Source organism: Narcine bancroftii, chromosome 8, assembly GCF_036971445.1.
Source record: "Narcine bancroftii isolate sNarBan1 chromosome 8, sNarBan1.hap1, whole genome shotgun sequence".
Classification (NCBI taxonomy): domain Eukaryota; kingdom Metazoa; phylum Chordata; class Chondrichthyes; order Torpediniformes; family Narcinidae; genus Narcine; species Narcine bancroftii.
The window spans coordinates 80,150,245-80,162,328 of NC_091476.1; the positions used below are offsets into that span (position 1 = coordinate 80,150,245).

At 40.4% G+C, this 12,084-nt stretch overlaps 1 protein-coding gene across 1 annotated transcript in view; it reads left to right on the top strand.

Annotated features, from left to right (window-relative positions):
- The first annotated feature begins 1,523 nt into the window (after positions 1 to 1,523).
- Positions 1,524 to 12,084, top strand: part of LOC138740948 (NACHT, LRR and PYD domains-containing protein 3-like) — a 76,290-nt gene continuing 65,729 nt past the window's right edge. Inside the window, exons 1-2 of the mRNA XM_069894314.1 lie at positions 1,524 to 1,606; positions 5,528 to 5,646. The gene's annotated coding sequence lies outside the window, so the exon portion shown is untranslated. The remainder of the gene's footprint in view (positions 1,607 to 5,527; positions 5,647 to 12,084) is intronic.

A 12,084-nucleotide genomic window follows, 5' to 3' on the forward strand; every position in this document is an offset into this window, starting at 1 on the left:
GCAGCCGCTGCAACCGTGTCTGCCTGTCCCGCATCGGACTTGTCAGCCACAAACGAGCCTGCAGCTGACGTGGACTTTTACCCCCTCCATAAATCTTCGTCCGCGAAGCCAAGCCAAAGAAACATAAAAAAGCTTCTTCAATCTTATATTTATCTAATGCATTATCGTCAGTCTTTTGGCATTTATTGACATCAGTCTTTAATGAAGAAACATCCGTTGTCACTGCTGAAATTTCACCACATATATCATTCATTTTCCCGTTTATTTCAATAAATTGCTCATAACAGCAGCAAAACTTTGATTGACTTGCAAAACCAAATTTTCCATCTGTTTAGCAATGTCCAATAAAACTGAATTTCTTGCCTCATATCCAATAGGTACAGATTTTAAAACATGAGACCTACCTTCCATTATTCTAGCTGCCGCCATAAGTAATTCTTCTTCATTTTCTTGTGGGGCAGGAATATCTTCTTCCTCTACACCTGCCTTTTCTTGGATCTGGGCCTGTTGACTGCTGGTCTGCATCCCAACTCACTGGGCAGAACTCGTCGGTACAGCGGAGACCAAGTGCCCCCACAGCCTGGGCCCGTTGCAAGAATGCGCACATGTATGAGTCACGTTTGCTTCTGGCCCTCTGTAGACACGTCGCGACGCAGGGCCGGGACACCAGCCACATATGCGCGCCCGCCAACTTGCACCTCGCTGCGCTTCTCCAGCACGCTGACTGCGCGCTGTTCACAATGCATGCACAGTTTGCCCGCATCTACCGATAAGCCAGGAATGTTGGGAACGTCAGCACTATCGATCAGAACGCATGGTACGCGCCGGCATTGTATCTGACCAGCCGGTAGAATTCCTATATGGCTTCGGCATCACTTCACCCCACTGCTGAGGCTCCTTTTGGAAGGTAGTCCGAAGTTCTTCAGCACTCTCAGCTCTTTTAAATATCGTTTACTTCAATAATTGTCCTTTTATTTTCTTTATTGCTACTCTAGTTAATGTTTAATTATCTTTTTATGACTTAAAAAAAATAAAACACTTATAAATCAGGTTTTTAATAGCTCAGTCGGGGAGTGGACTTTTCTCACCTCTTCTTCCTATGCCATCTTGAAAACCGCCCCCCATATCCTGGCCTCCGCTAAAATAAGTTTAAAAAATATCAATCGCTATTTCAACATGCTTATTTTGTGTATTATATCTAATTATTTCCGCACTAAAAGCAATTCTGCCACCCTATGATATCGGATTCCAGTAATTAGTAGCAGGAGATTCCCTAAATCCAAACAGACGTATCTCAACTTGTTTCACGACCACATCGAATTCAAAAATGATCCCCATATCTTAACCGCTTGAAAAGTATAAATTGGATATATTTTTGGCGGAAAAAAGGTGCATCTGATATAAAACATATATTACTTTAGGTTATACCTCACTTAATTATATTGCTCATGCTGCCCCGACGTAGGACAGACCAGCAAACTGCTTCAATACCTAAGCTTAAATCTGATTCCCATCTTTGTTTAGGGGATTACGCCTGAAACAAGAAAGACAATTCTTCGTAATTCCGTTTCTAACCAGAGTCACGCATTCAGTACATTATGAAAAGGTCAGTATTCGACCTGATTTAACCAGTAAATAAGATCTTATCTTAGTTAGCAGACGAAGCATGTATTTAATACTCCAAATGTAACCCTGATTTACTCAAATGTCATAAATTTGCCTTGTTTCAAATACTTTTCAATATATATGAGCACACTCAGACCAAGTTTCAAGAATGATATTTTGAATAGTTAACGGAAATAAATTTTAATTGAGATGGGGTGTGTCCGGTACGAAGCCTATCATAAAACCAAATTGACCATTGCGTTTATTCCAAATTGTAATAATATGTTTTTGGAACCCGATTTTAGTTTACTGTTGTCTTTCGTTTCACCAACCTTATGCAATTCCAACTTTACCCTAGCTGACTTGTCTCCTCTGGTAAAGAAGTTGGTGAAGATCTTCATTTGGGTTGCCAAGCAATTTTTTTTAAAATCTGGGAGCTTTAAGCCTACCAGTCATAACTACCAGTTAATTTATTGGTAGTACGTCTGGATATCCTGCATTTCAACAGAAACTTCCAAATATATTTATTTAAAATTACAAAGAGTTAGAGTGGTAATTTAGGAGAAACATTCATTTTTTAAAAAAATATAACTGATCCAATAAACATAATAGAATGATTTATCAATTTATTTACATAATCCTCATTTTGCCAAGAAAGGAAAGACAATTTAACCTAAAATTCTGTAAATTATCATCTATCTTAATAGCTAAATATTTTATTCCATTCTTCTTCTTTGGCTTGGCTTCGCGGACGAAGATTTATGGAGGGGGTAAAAAGTCCACGTCAGCTGCAGGCTCGTTTGTGGCTGACCAGTCCGATGCGGGACAGGCAGACACGATTGCAGCGGTTGCAAGGGAAAATTGGTTGGTTGGGGTTGGGTGTTGGGTTTTTCCTCCTTTGCCTTTTGTCAGTGAGGTGGGCTCTGCGGTCTTCTTCAAAGGAGGCTGCTGCCCGCCAAACTGTGAGGCGCCAAGATGCACGGTTTGAGGCGTTATCAGCCCACTGGCGGTGGTCAATGTGGCAGGCACCAAGAGATTTCTTTAGGCAGTCCTTGTACCTTTTCTTTGGTGCACCTCTGTCACGGTGGCCAGTGGAGAGCTCGCCATATAATACGATCTTGGGAAGGCGATGGTCCTCCATTCTGGAGACGTGACCCATCCAGCGCAGCTGGATCTTCAGCAGCGTGGACTCGATGCTGTCGACCTCTGCCATCTCGAGTACCTCGACGTTAGGGGTGTGAGCGCTCCAATGGATGTTGAGGATGGAGCGGAGACAACGCTGGTGGAAGCGTTCTAGGAGCCGTAGGTGGTGCCGGTAGAGGACCCATGATTCGGAGCCGAACAGGAGTGTGGGTATGACAACGGCTCTGTATACGCTTATCTTTGTGAGGTTTTTCAGTTGGTTGTTTTTCCAGACTCTTTTGTGTAGTCTTCCAAAGGCGCTATTTGCCTTGGCGAGTCTGTTGTCTATCTCATTGTCGATCCTTGCATCTGATGAAATGGTGCAGCCGAGATAGGTAAACTGGTTGACCGTTTTGAGTTTTGTGTGCCCGATGGAGATGTGGGGGGGGCTGGTAGTCATGGTGGGGAGCTGGCTGATGGAGGACCTCAGTTTTCTTCAGGCTGACTTCCAGGCCAAACATTTTGGCAGTTTCCGCAAAGCAGGACGTCAAGCGCTGAAGAGCTGGCTCTGAATGGGCAACTAAAGCGGCATCATCTGCAAAGAGTAGTTCACGGACAAGTTTCTCTTGTGTCTTGGTGTGAGCTTGCAGGCGCCTCAGATTGAAGAGACTGCCATCCGTGCGGTACCGGATGTAAACAGCGTCTTCATTGTTGGGGTCTTTCATGGCTTGGTTCAGCATCATGCTGAAGAAGATTGAAAAGAGGGTTGGTGCGAGAACACAGCCTTGCTTCACGCCATTGTTAATGGAGAAGGGTTCAGAGAGCTCATTGCTGTATCTGACCCGACCTTGTTGGTTTTCGTGCAGTTGGATAATCATGTTGAGGAACTTTGGGGGACATCCGATGCGCTCTAGTATTTGTCAAAGCCCTTTCCTGCTCACGGTGTCGAAGGCTTTGGTGAGGTCAACAAAGGTGATGTAGAGTCCTTTGTTTTGTTCTCTGCACTTTTCTTGGAGCTGTCTGAGGGCAAAGACCATGTCAGTGGTTCCTCTGTTTGCGCGAAAGCCGCACTGTGATTCTGGGAGAATATTCTCAGCGACACTAGGTATTATTCTATTTAGTAGAATCCTAGCGAAGATTTTGCCTGCAATGGAGAGCAACGTGATTCCCCTGTAGTTTGAGCAGTCTGATTTCTCGCCTTTGTTTTTGTACAGGGTGATGATGGTGGCATCACGAAGATCCTGAGGCAGTTTACCTTGGTCCCAACAAAGCTTGAAAAACTCATGCAGTTTGGCATGCAGAGTTTTGCCGCCAGCCTTCCAGACTTCTGGGGGGATTCCATCCATACCTGCTGCTTTGCCACTTTTCAGTTGTTCGATTGCCTTATATGTCTCATCCAGGGTGGGAACCTCATCCAGCTCTAGCCTTAGGGGCTGTTGAGGGAGCTGGAGCAGGGCGGAATCTTGGACTGAGCGGTTGGTACTGAAAAGAGATTGGAAGTGTTCTGACCATCGGTTGAGGATGGAGATCTTGTCGCTGAGGAGGACTTTGCCGTCTGAGCTGCGCAGCGGGCTTTGGACTTGGGGTGAGGGGCCGTACACAGCCTTTAGAGCCTCGTAGAAACCCCTGAAGTCGCTAATGTCCGCGCTGAGCTGTGTTCGTTTGGCGAGGCTAGTCCACCACTCATTTTGGATCTCCCGGAGTTTGCGCTGAAGATGGCTGCATGCGCGACGGAAGGCTTGTTTCTTCTCTGGACAGGACGGCTTTGTAAGGTGAGCCTGGTGGGCAGCTCGCTTCTTTGCCAGCAGCTCCTGGATTTCCTGGCTGTTTTCGTCAAACCAGTCCTTGTTTTTCCTGGAGGAGAAGCCCAGTACCTCTTCAGTGGATTGCAGTATGGTAGTCTTCAACTGATCCCAGTGGGTTTCAGGGGACGGGTCCGTGAGGCGGGTTGCAACGTCGAGCTTTGCTTTGAGGTTTGCCTGGAAGTTTCCTCTCGCTTCGTCTGACTGCAGTTTTCCAACATTGAACCTCTTTCTGGGGGCTTTATTGTTCCTGGGCTTTGGCTTGAAGTGAAGGTTGAGCTTGCAGCGAACCAGCCGGTGGTCAGTGTGGCAGCACTTAAATGACGTTCACTTTCAATATGATCATAAATCCCACCCGTTAGTGGCATACGTCCGATCTTTATCCCAATGAATTTAATAGCCCAGGAAAGTCACAAAAAATTGCATATTATCTGTAATTTCTGTAATGGAATTAATTAATCCTACAGATATAGGAGAACATCGACAGCAATTAGAGTGATATAAATTTACATCTGGTTTAAACTGAAGTCCTTTATTTCTGTATCATGATAGATAGGTTCCGCTAACGTTTCGATAGTGAGTTATAAAAGTTGTGGAGATAATGAACAATCTTGGCTTATCGTTCTGGAAAAGGGATAGATCGATGAGATTTGACAATTAATTATTTATTTCACTTTTATCTCATAATCTAGAGTTTTAACCCAAATAATAATACCCTTCTTATTCCAAATACTCCCAAGACTTAAATTAAATAGTCCCATTCCAGTTTGTCGAAAGAGTTCTCCACATCTAGGGCCAGAGCGTCACTCAGTTCATCTCATATTTGTGTCAGATCTATTATATTGAGCATACCGCTGGCATTGTCCGCTGACTGCTGCATCTGTACGAAACCCGATTGATATAAATGTATATATTTATGCAGATATACTGCCAATATATTTGCTAGTGCTTTAGGAACAATAATTTTGTCGTTATTCACTAGTGATTTTGTTTTACAGTATTACGATTTCAATTGGATCCATATTTTCTTTCGGAATCACTGTAATAAATGCAACTCAGACGCTCTCCAGGAGAGTCCGTGTTGCCATCACTTGATCTTATATCTCCATAAATAAAGGTATAAATGAATCTTTACATTATTTACTAATTTGGTGTGGGAACTGTTTTGACCAGGGGTTTCATGAACATTGAAGGATAACAATGCATTCACGATGTCAACTTGATTAAAGGGAGCGAAGAACCCTGTTTTTCAAGACACAAAAATGGAAGATCCAGTTGTGTCAAGATTTCCTTTGATTTTGTTATTATTTTAAATTCTCTACTTGTGTATTTTAATGTACTTGAGCTTCTCTACTTTTGTTTTGTAATGTACTTGAGCCTCTAGGCCTGATTATTTTATTGCACCGGTACATATGTTTAATGTTTTTTTCCATAGAGCCTTTTTGGTGAAATAACTTTTCTAAATTTGTGATTCTATTCCAAGTCGATCGCTTCCCTCGTGGATGGGTCAGAGTTCATTTCAAGGTACATATAATGCGAGTCAGAATAAAACTAGAAAAATCTAGCCTTTCCAACAGCAAAGTGTAAAAGCGCCTTTTATGAAATGTTCCCTGCTTATCTGGCGAAAACAGGCGCTGACTGATCTGATCAATGTCTCGTGAGACAGACAATGTTATATTTAATAATATATATCCTTATGTTTTAAAAGGAAATCAATTGTGGCAGTTTAATTTGAATATAGGTCACACACAGATGCAAATATTTCATAACAGATGCAAACACTTGAAAACAGATGTCCTATAAAATGCTGGAGTTCTCATTCCAGATAGGTCTGTCTACGAGTTCCCTTTGGAAAACATTGATGAGTGCCTATAGAACCATCACCAATGGATTATTACTTTGCAAAGGAACTCATGAAAGGACTCAAAGGATTTGATTCGGAGCTACTGTCTGTCTGAGTGCAGTTTTCATTTCTAAGAGGGTCATGTTGTTTTTCAACCAGAGAGAGTCACACAGACTCTCCACTGTGTGGGACTAAAACATTACAAGCTGGGAAGCTGAAGTATAACCTGATTTTAGTTTACCCTTGTCAAATCACTTTTCGCCCATAAAAGATGATCCCCTTTTGAAGTTTAAAGATAATTAAAAGCAACTTTTCCGTAAGTTACAATTTGTTGGTGAATAGCTATTGCAGTTGGGTTCTGGAGTCATCTGGGCTCGTAACATCTTTTGGGTGGCTCGATTTTTCGTATAGAAAATTGGAGTTTTGGGATCTTAAACGTTTAAAGTTTGTAATTTATTCTTTAATTGGTTCTTCCATGGTAATTTAAAGCTTGTGTGTATGGAAAACAGCAGCAATGGATGTTAGCACATTTTTGTCACTACCATCACCTGTGTAGTAGAGCAAGAGAAAAGACGAACTGACAGTGATTTGTAAGACATTTAAACTAATTGAAGTCAAGCATTGGATGAATAAAATACAAATACAGAGGATTGTAGTGAAACTTTATTTAGATGACGAAACATTGTTGAAATAGGCTTAGATCATTTTTTGGAGGATAGACTTGTTGATTTGCAATTGAAGATGGGAAAATTGAGCATTTAAAAAGAAAAAGAAAAAGAGAAAGGGAAGATATTGGAACAAAGTGTGAAACGTAACATTGCATAAAACCCTGTTTTCGCCAGATAAGCAGGGAACACTTCACAAAAGGTGTTTTAACACTTTGCTGTTGGAAAGGCTAGACTTTATAGTTTTATTCTGACTGGAATTATATGTACCGTGAGATGAACTCTGACACAACCACGAGGGCGGCGGTCGACTTGCAAATAGAATCACAAATTTAGAAAAGTAATTTCACCAAAAAGGCTCTATGAAAAAAAAAACATTAAAATTATGTACCAGTGCAAAATGAGGCAAAAGAGGATAAGAAACGAAGACAATATTATGAAGATGAAGCTAACAACAAGGAGAAGAAGCTGAAGAGGGTCGAAATATGAGTTACAGGCAACTGAAAATCGTTGGGGGTTTGAATAAATAGGAAGCGAATATGACTTGTAATAGGGTCAGATGGTTTCAATTAGAGAATTTAAAAATTGATTTGGACGTTGGTAAGATATTTGTGGCTGGATCTCCTGGTAGAGTGGTACATCTACTTCCTCTTTTTGATGAGGGAGATATATAAACAGATTTGCAGGTACATATAATGCGAGTCAGAATAAAACTAGAAAAATTTTGAGGAGAACTCAAGATGGCCAAAATGAAAATGGCCTCTTCTGCACCAAGGGAAAAGCACAAACTGTTTGACTACAGAGCAAGTGGGAAATTATGGTACTGTTAAACAAGCAGTATTAAACGCTCATGCTTTGTTTCCAAAAGCAGAAAGACAAAATATTTAGAGTATGTTGAAAACATGAAATCAATCTTATATTGATTTTTCTCTGTGACAAACTGTATATTTTGACCGCTAGTGCGCCTCAAATTGAATAAACGCTGATTTTTTACAGATTATGAGTATTCATATTAATTAAAGAAATTAAAAGGTGTACTTGAAAGGAGATTAGATGAGATGAGAGAGATACGAGGACATGGCTGCAAACGGCAGAGTATGCAGAATATGCCGACATTCATAAAAATAAAATTTCAAAATAGTACATATGTTCAGAAGGTTAATGTGGAGCAGACTAGTAAGCTTGAAATTAAGTCTGGGGAGAATATTAAGAGAAAAGGTGAAGGCAAGGCATAAAGCTACAGAACTTATGGATTTGAATCTCATTTTTGGAAGAAATCTGACCATGTTATTGCATAACATAACATAACATAACAATTTACAGCATGGAAACAGGCCATTAGGCCCTTCTAGTCCGCACCGAACCAAACACCCCTCTCTAGTCCCACCTCCCTGCACAATGCCCATAACCCTCCATCTTCTTCTCATCCATATACCTGTCCAACCTTTTCTTAAATAATACAATTGACTCCGCTGCCACTATTTCTCCCGGAAGCTCATTCCACATGTCTACCACTCTCTGAGTAAAGAAGTTCCCCCTCATGTTACCTCTAAACCTCTGCCCTTTAATTCTTAACTCATGTCCTCTTGTTTTAATCTTTCCTCCTCTTAACGAAAATAGTCTATCCACATCCACTCTGTCTATCCCTTTCATAATCTTAAATACTTCTATCAAATCCCCTCTCAACCTTCTACGCTGCAAATTGTTTAGTTTTAAAAAATAGAGACAAGAAAAGGGGGATTTACCTAAAGAATGTATTCATACAGTTGAATTGAAGGAGACCAGATAATGCAAACATGGTAAGCGAGCTATGCATGTTTTTAAAACTCTTGTGTAGGAGGGTTTGGATTCAGTGACAGATAGACAATCACAGGCTCCAGTTTAAATTCTCAGTATACTGGGACTGCTCAGTCTCGTTTTTTGGAAGGTGTTTAAACTCTTGGTCAGAAGACTGACACAGGGGTTACAATTTTGATTAGATGTGTTGAGGTGTATAGTCAATATCTCTTCACAACATAATGCTGAATTCAGAATTTTTAAAGATCTTATTGCCATAGGAGTTATTTCAACGTTACCCATGCAAACAGTCTCATGTTTATTATGGAATGATTTGGCAAACCATAGATTTAGGTCAATTTTGAGAGTAGTAATTCAGCCGAGTAACCATGAAATTGATGAAGATTGTGTGGTATTTGCTCTACGTGCTGTTACAAGTTCTTTCTCTAAGAAAAATATGAGAGCAGAGGATGATTAATCGATAGAGACTTGCCCAGTATTTCCGAAATAGTTTTGATAGATAAGGTTAATTGTGAGTGTAAGTATTTTTCTTTATCAAGGAGAACACAGATATAGATTTTATTGAATTAAGGGTCAAAGCCGTAACTGAACAGAAGATGAAAAAAATGGATTGTGGATATTACTTGAAGGGTGAATTGTTGATGATGAAATGGAAAACATTTGATATACCTGTAAATGAAGAGTTTGGGTGATTCAATTTCTAGAAATTACTTATTTTAAATCTATCCTCCAGTACAACATTGGGTGGTCATTGCCGTGTAAACAAAACAATGAATAAGATTTTGAGACAATTTGTTCTTGCCTTGTTTGTAAATTTTTTAACCGGACATGTCACATTTGTCAGGTTATAAGGAACCCTAAACACAGTCCTCCAATAGCTCCAACGTAACATATTCATGTTGTGTGGAACCTTTCATTAGAGTTATTATGGATTTGTTGGACCCCCTTCTAAAACAAGTCCGTGAATTAGTACTTGTTGGCAATTAAGTGTACGGGGTCAAGATTTCCAGAAGATTTACCACAAATGAATATTAAAGCTAAAACGGCAGTAAATATTTTGGAAACATTTTTGTCAGTTTTTGGATAACCTAAAAAGATGCAGAATGATGAAGGATCTAACTTTATGCCTGTTTCAGCAGTTGATTTATGAGTTGGATCACTTCATCTGCGTTCAATGGTGAAACTCATGGAGCTTTGGAAAGAATTCATTCTACTCTTAAATATAGTATGAGGATTTATTGTCTGGAGAATGAGAAACATGGGAATGAAGGTGTTTATTTATTGTCACTTGCAGCAAGGGAGGCTGTGCAGGGTTCATTAAGGCTCAACCATTTTGAAATTTTGTTTCGACATCAGGTTAGAGGATAACAAATGTTAATGAAAGTTTAGTGGCACAGGAAATAAATAGAGAGATAAGTGAGGCATGTAATAATGATACGGCAGTAGTCATGGGGGACTTCAACTTCCACATAGATTGTAAAAATCAAGTTGGTCGTGGGAGTCTGGAAGAGGATTTCATCGAATGCATCCGCGATAGCTTTCTTGAGCAGCATGTTAAGGAACCAACAGGAGAAAATGCTCTCCTGGATCTAGTGTTGTGCAATGAGATAGGTAAATGACGTAATAGTCAGAGACCATCTGGGAAATAGCGATCATAGTATGATTGAATTTCCCATTCAGATGGAAGGGGAAGTAAAACTAAAACTAATATATTATCTTAAACAGGGGTGACTACCATAGGATGAGGGAGGAATTGGGCAGAGTGGACTGTGAGCACAGGCTAATTGATGAAACAGTTGAAGAACAGAGGAAGATTTTCAAAGGAATATTTTGTAATTCTCAACAAAAATATATTCCACTCAGGAGAAAGAGCAGCAAGGGAGGAAAAAATCAACCGTGGATAACAAAGGAAATAAAGGAGAGTACCAAAATTGAAGGCGCAGGTGTACAAAGCTGCAAAGAGCAGTGGGAAACTGGAAGATTGGGATAACTTTAAGAGACAACAAGGGGTTACCAAGCCGGTAATAAGAAATGGGAAAATGATTATGAAAGTAAATTGGCACAAAATATAAAAACAGAAAGCAAAAACATTTATAAATATATAAAACCGAAGAGGGTGGGCAGAGTTAACATAGGATCCTTGGAGGATGAGAAAGGAAAACTGGTAGCAAAAAAATGAGGAAATGGCTGAGGCAGTGAACAAATATTTTGTGTCATTCTTCACGTGGAAGACACATCCAGCATGCCCAAGTGCGTAGTTAAGCATGCGAATGTTGGGGAAGGCCTTGATAAAATAGTTGTTACAATGGAAGTAGTGATGGAGAAACTAATGGGACTAAAGCCAGACAAATCACCTGGTCCTGATGATATGCATCCAAGGGTTCTGAAGGAAATGGCAGAATTTATAGTTGATGCATTGTTGGTCATATCCCAAAATTGCTTGGATTCTAGGCAGGTCCCAGCAGACTGGAAGACAGCAAATGTCACGCCACATTTTAAGAAGGGATGTAGGCAGAAGACTGCAAATTATCGGCCAATTAGCTTGAAGTCTGTAGTTGTTAAAATGCTAGAAGCCATTATTAAAGATGAAATAGTGAAACATTTGGAACTTAAGGGTTAAATCATGCAGATACAGCATGGTTTTAGAAAGGGAAGATCTTGTTTGACAAACTTGTTAGGATTCTTTGAGGATATAATGGGTGCATTGGATAGAGGGGAACAGGTTGATGTTGTATATTTGGATTTCCAGAAAGCATTTGATAAGGTGCCGCACAAGAGACTTATCAGTAAGTTACAGGAAAGTGGAGTCCGGGGAACTATATTGGCATGGATCGAAAATTAGTTGTCTGACAGGAGGCAGAGAGTCGGGATAAGTGGGAGTTTTTCAGGTTGGCAGAGAGTGGTATGTGGGGTGCCGCAGGCGTTGGTGCTAGGCCCATAACTGTTCATCATTCACATTGATGACTTGGAGGAAGGGACCAAATGTGGTGTAGCCAAGTTTGCGGATGACACCAAATTGAGTGGAAGAGCAAATTGTAATGAGGATGTGGAGAGTCTGCAGAGGGATATAGTTAAGCTGGATGAGTGGGCAAAGGTCTGGCAGATGGAGTGCAATGTTAGTATGTGTGAGGTTATCCACTTTGGCAAGAAAAATAAAAGAGCTGAATATTATTTAAATGGTGAAAAACTACAGCATGATGTTGTGCAGAGGGACTTGGGAGTGCTTGTGCATGAATCACAAAAATTTAGG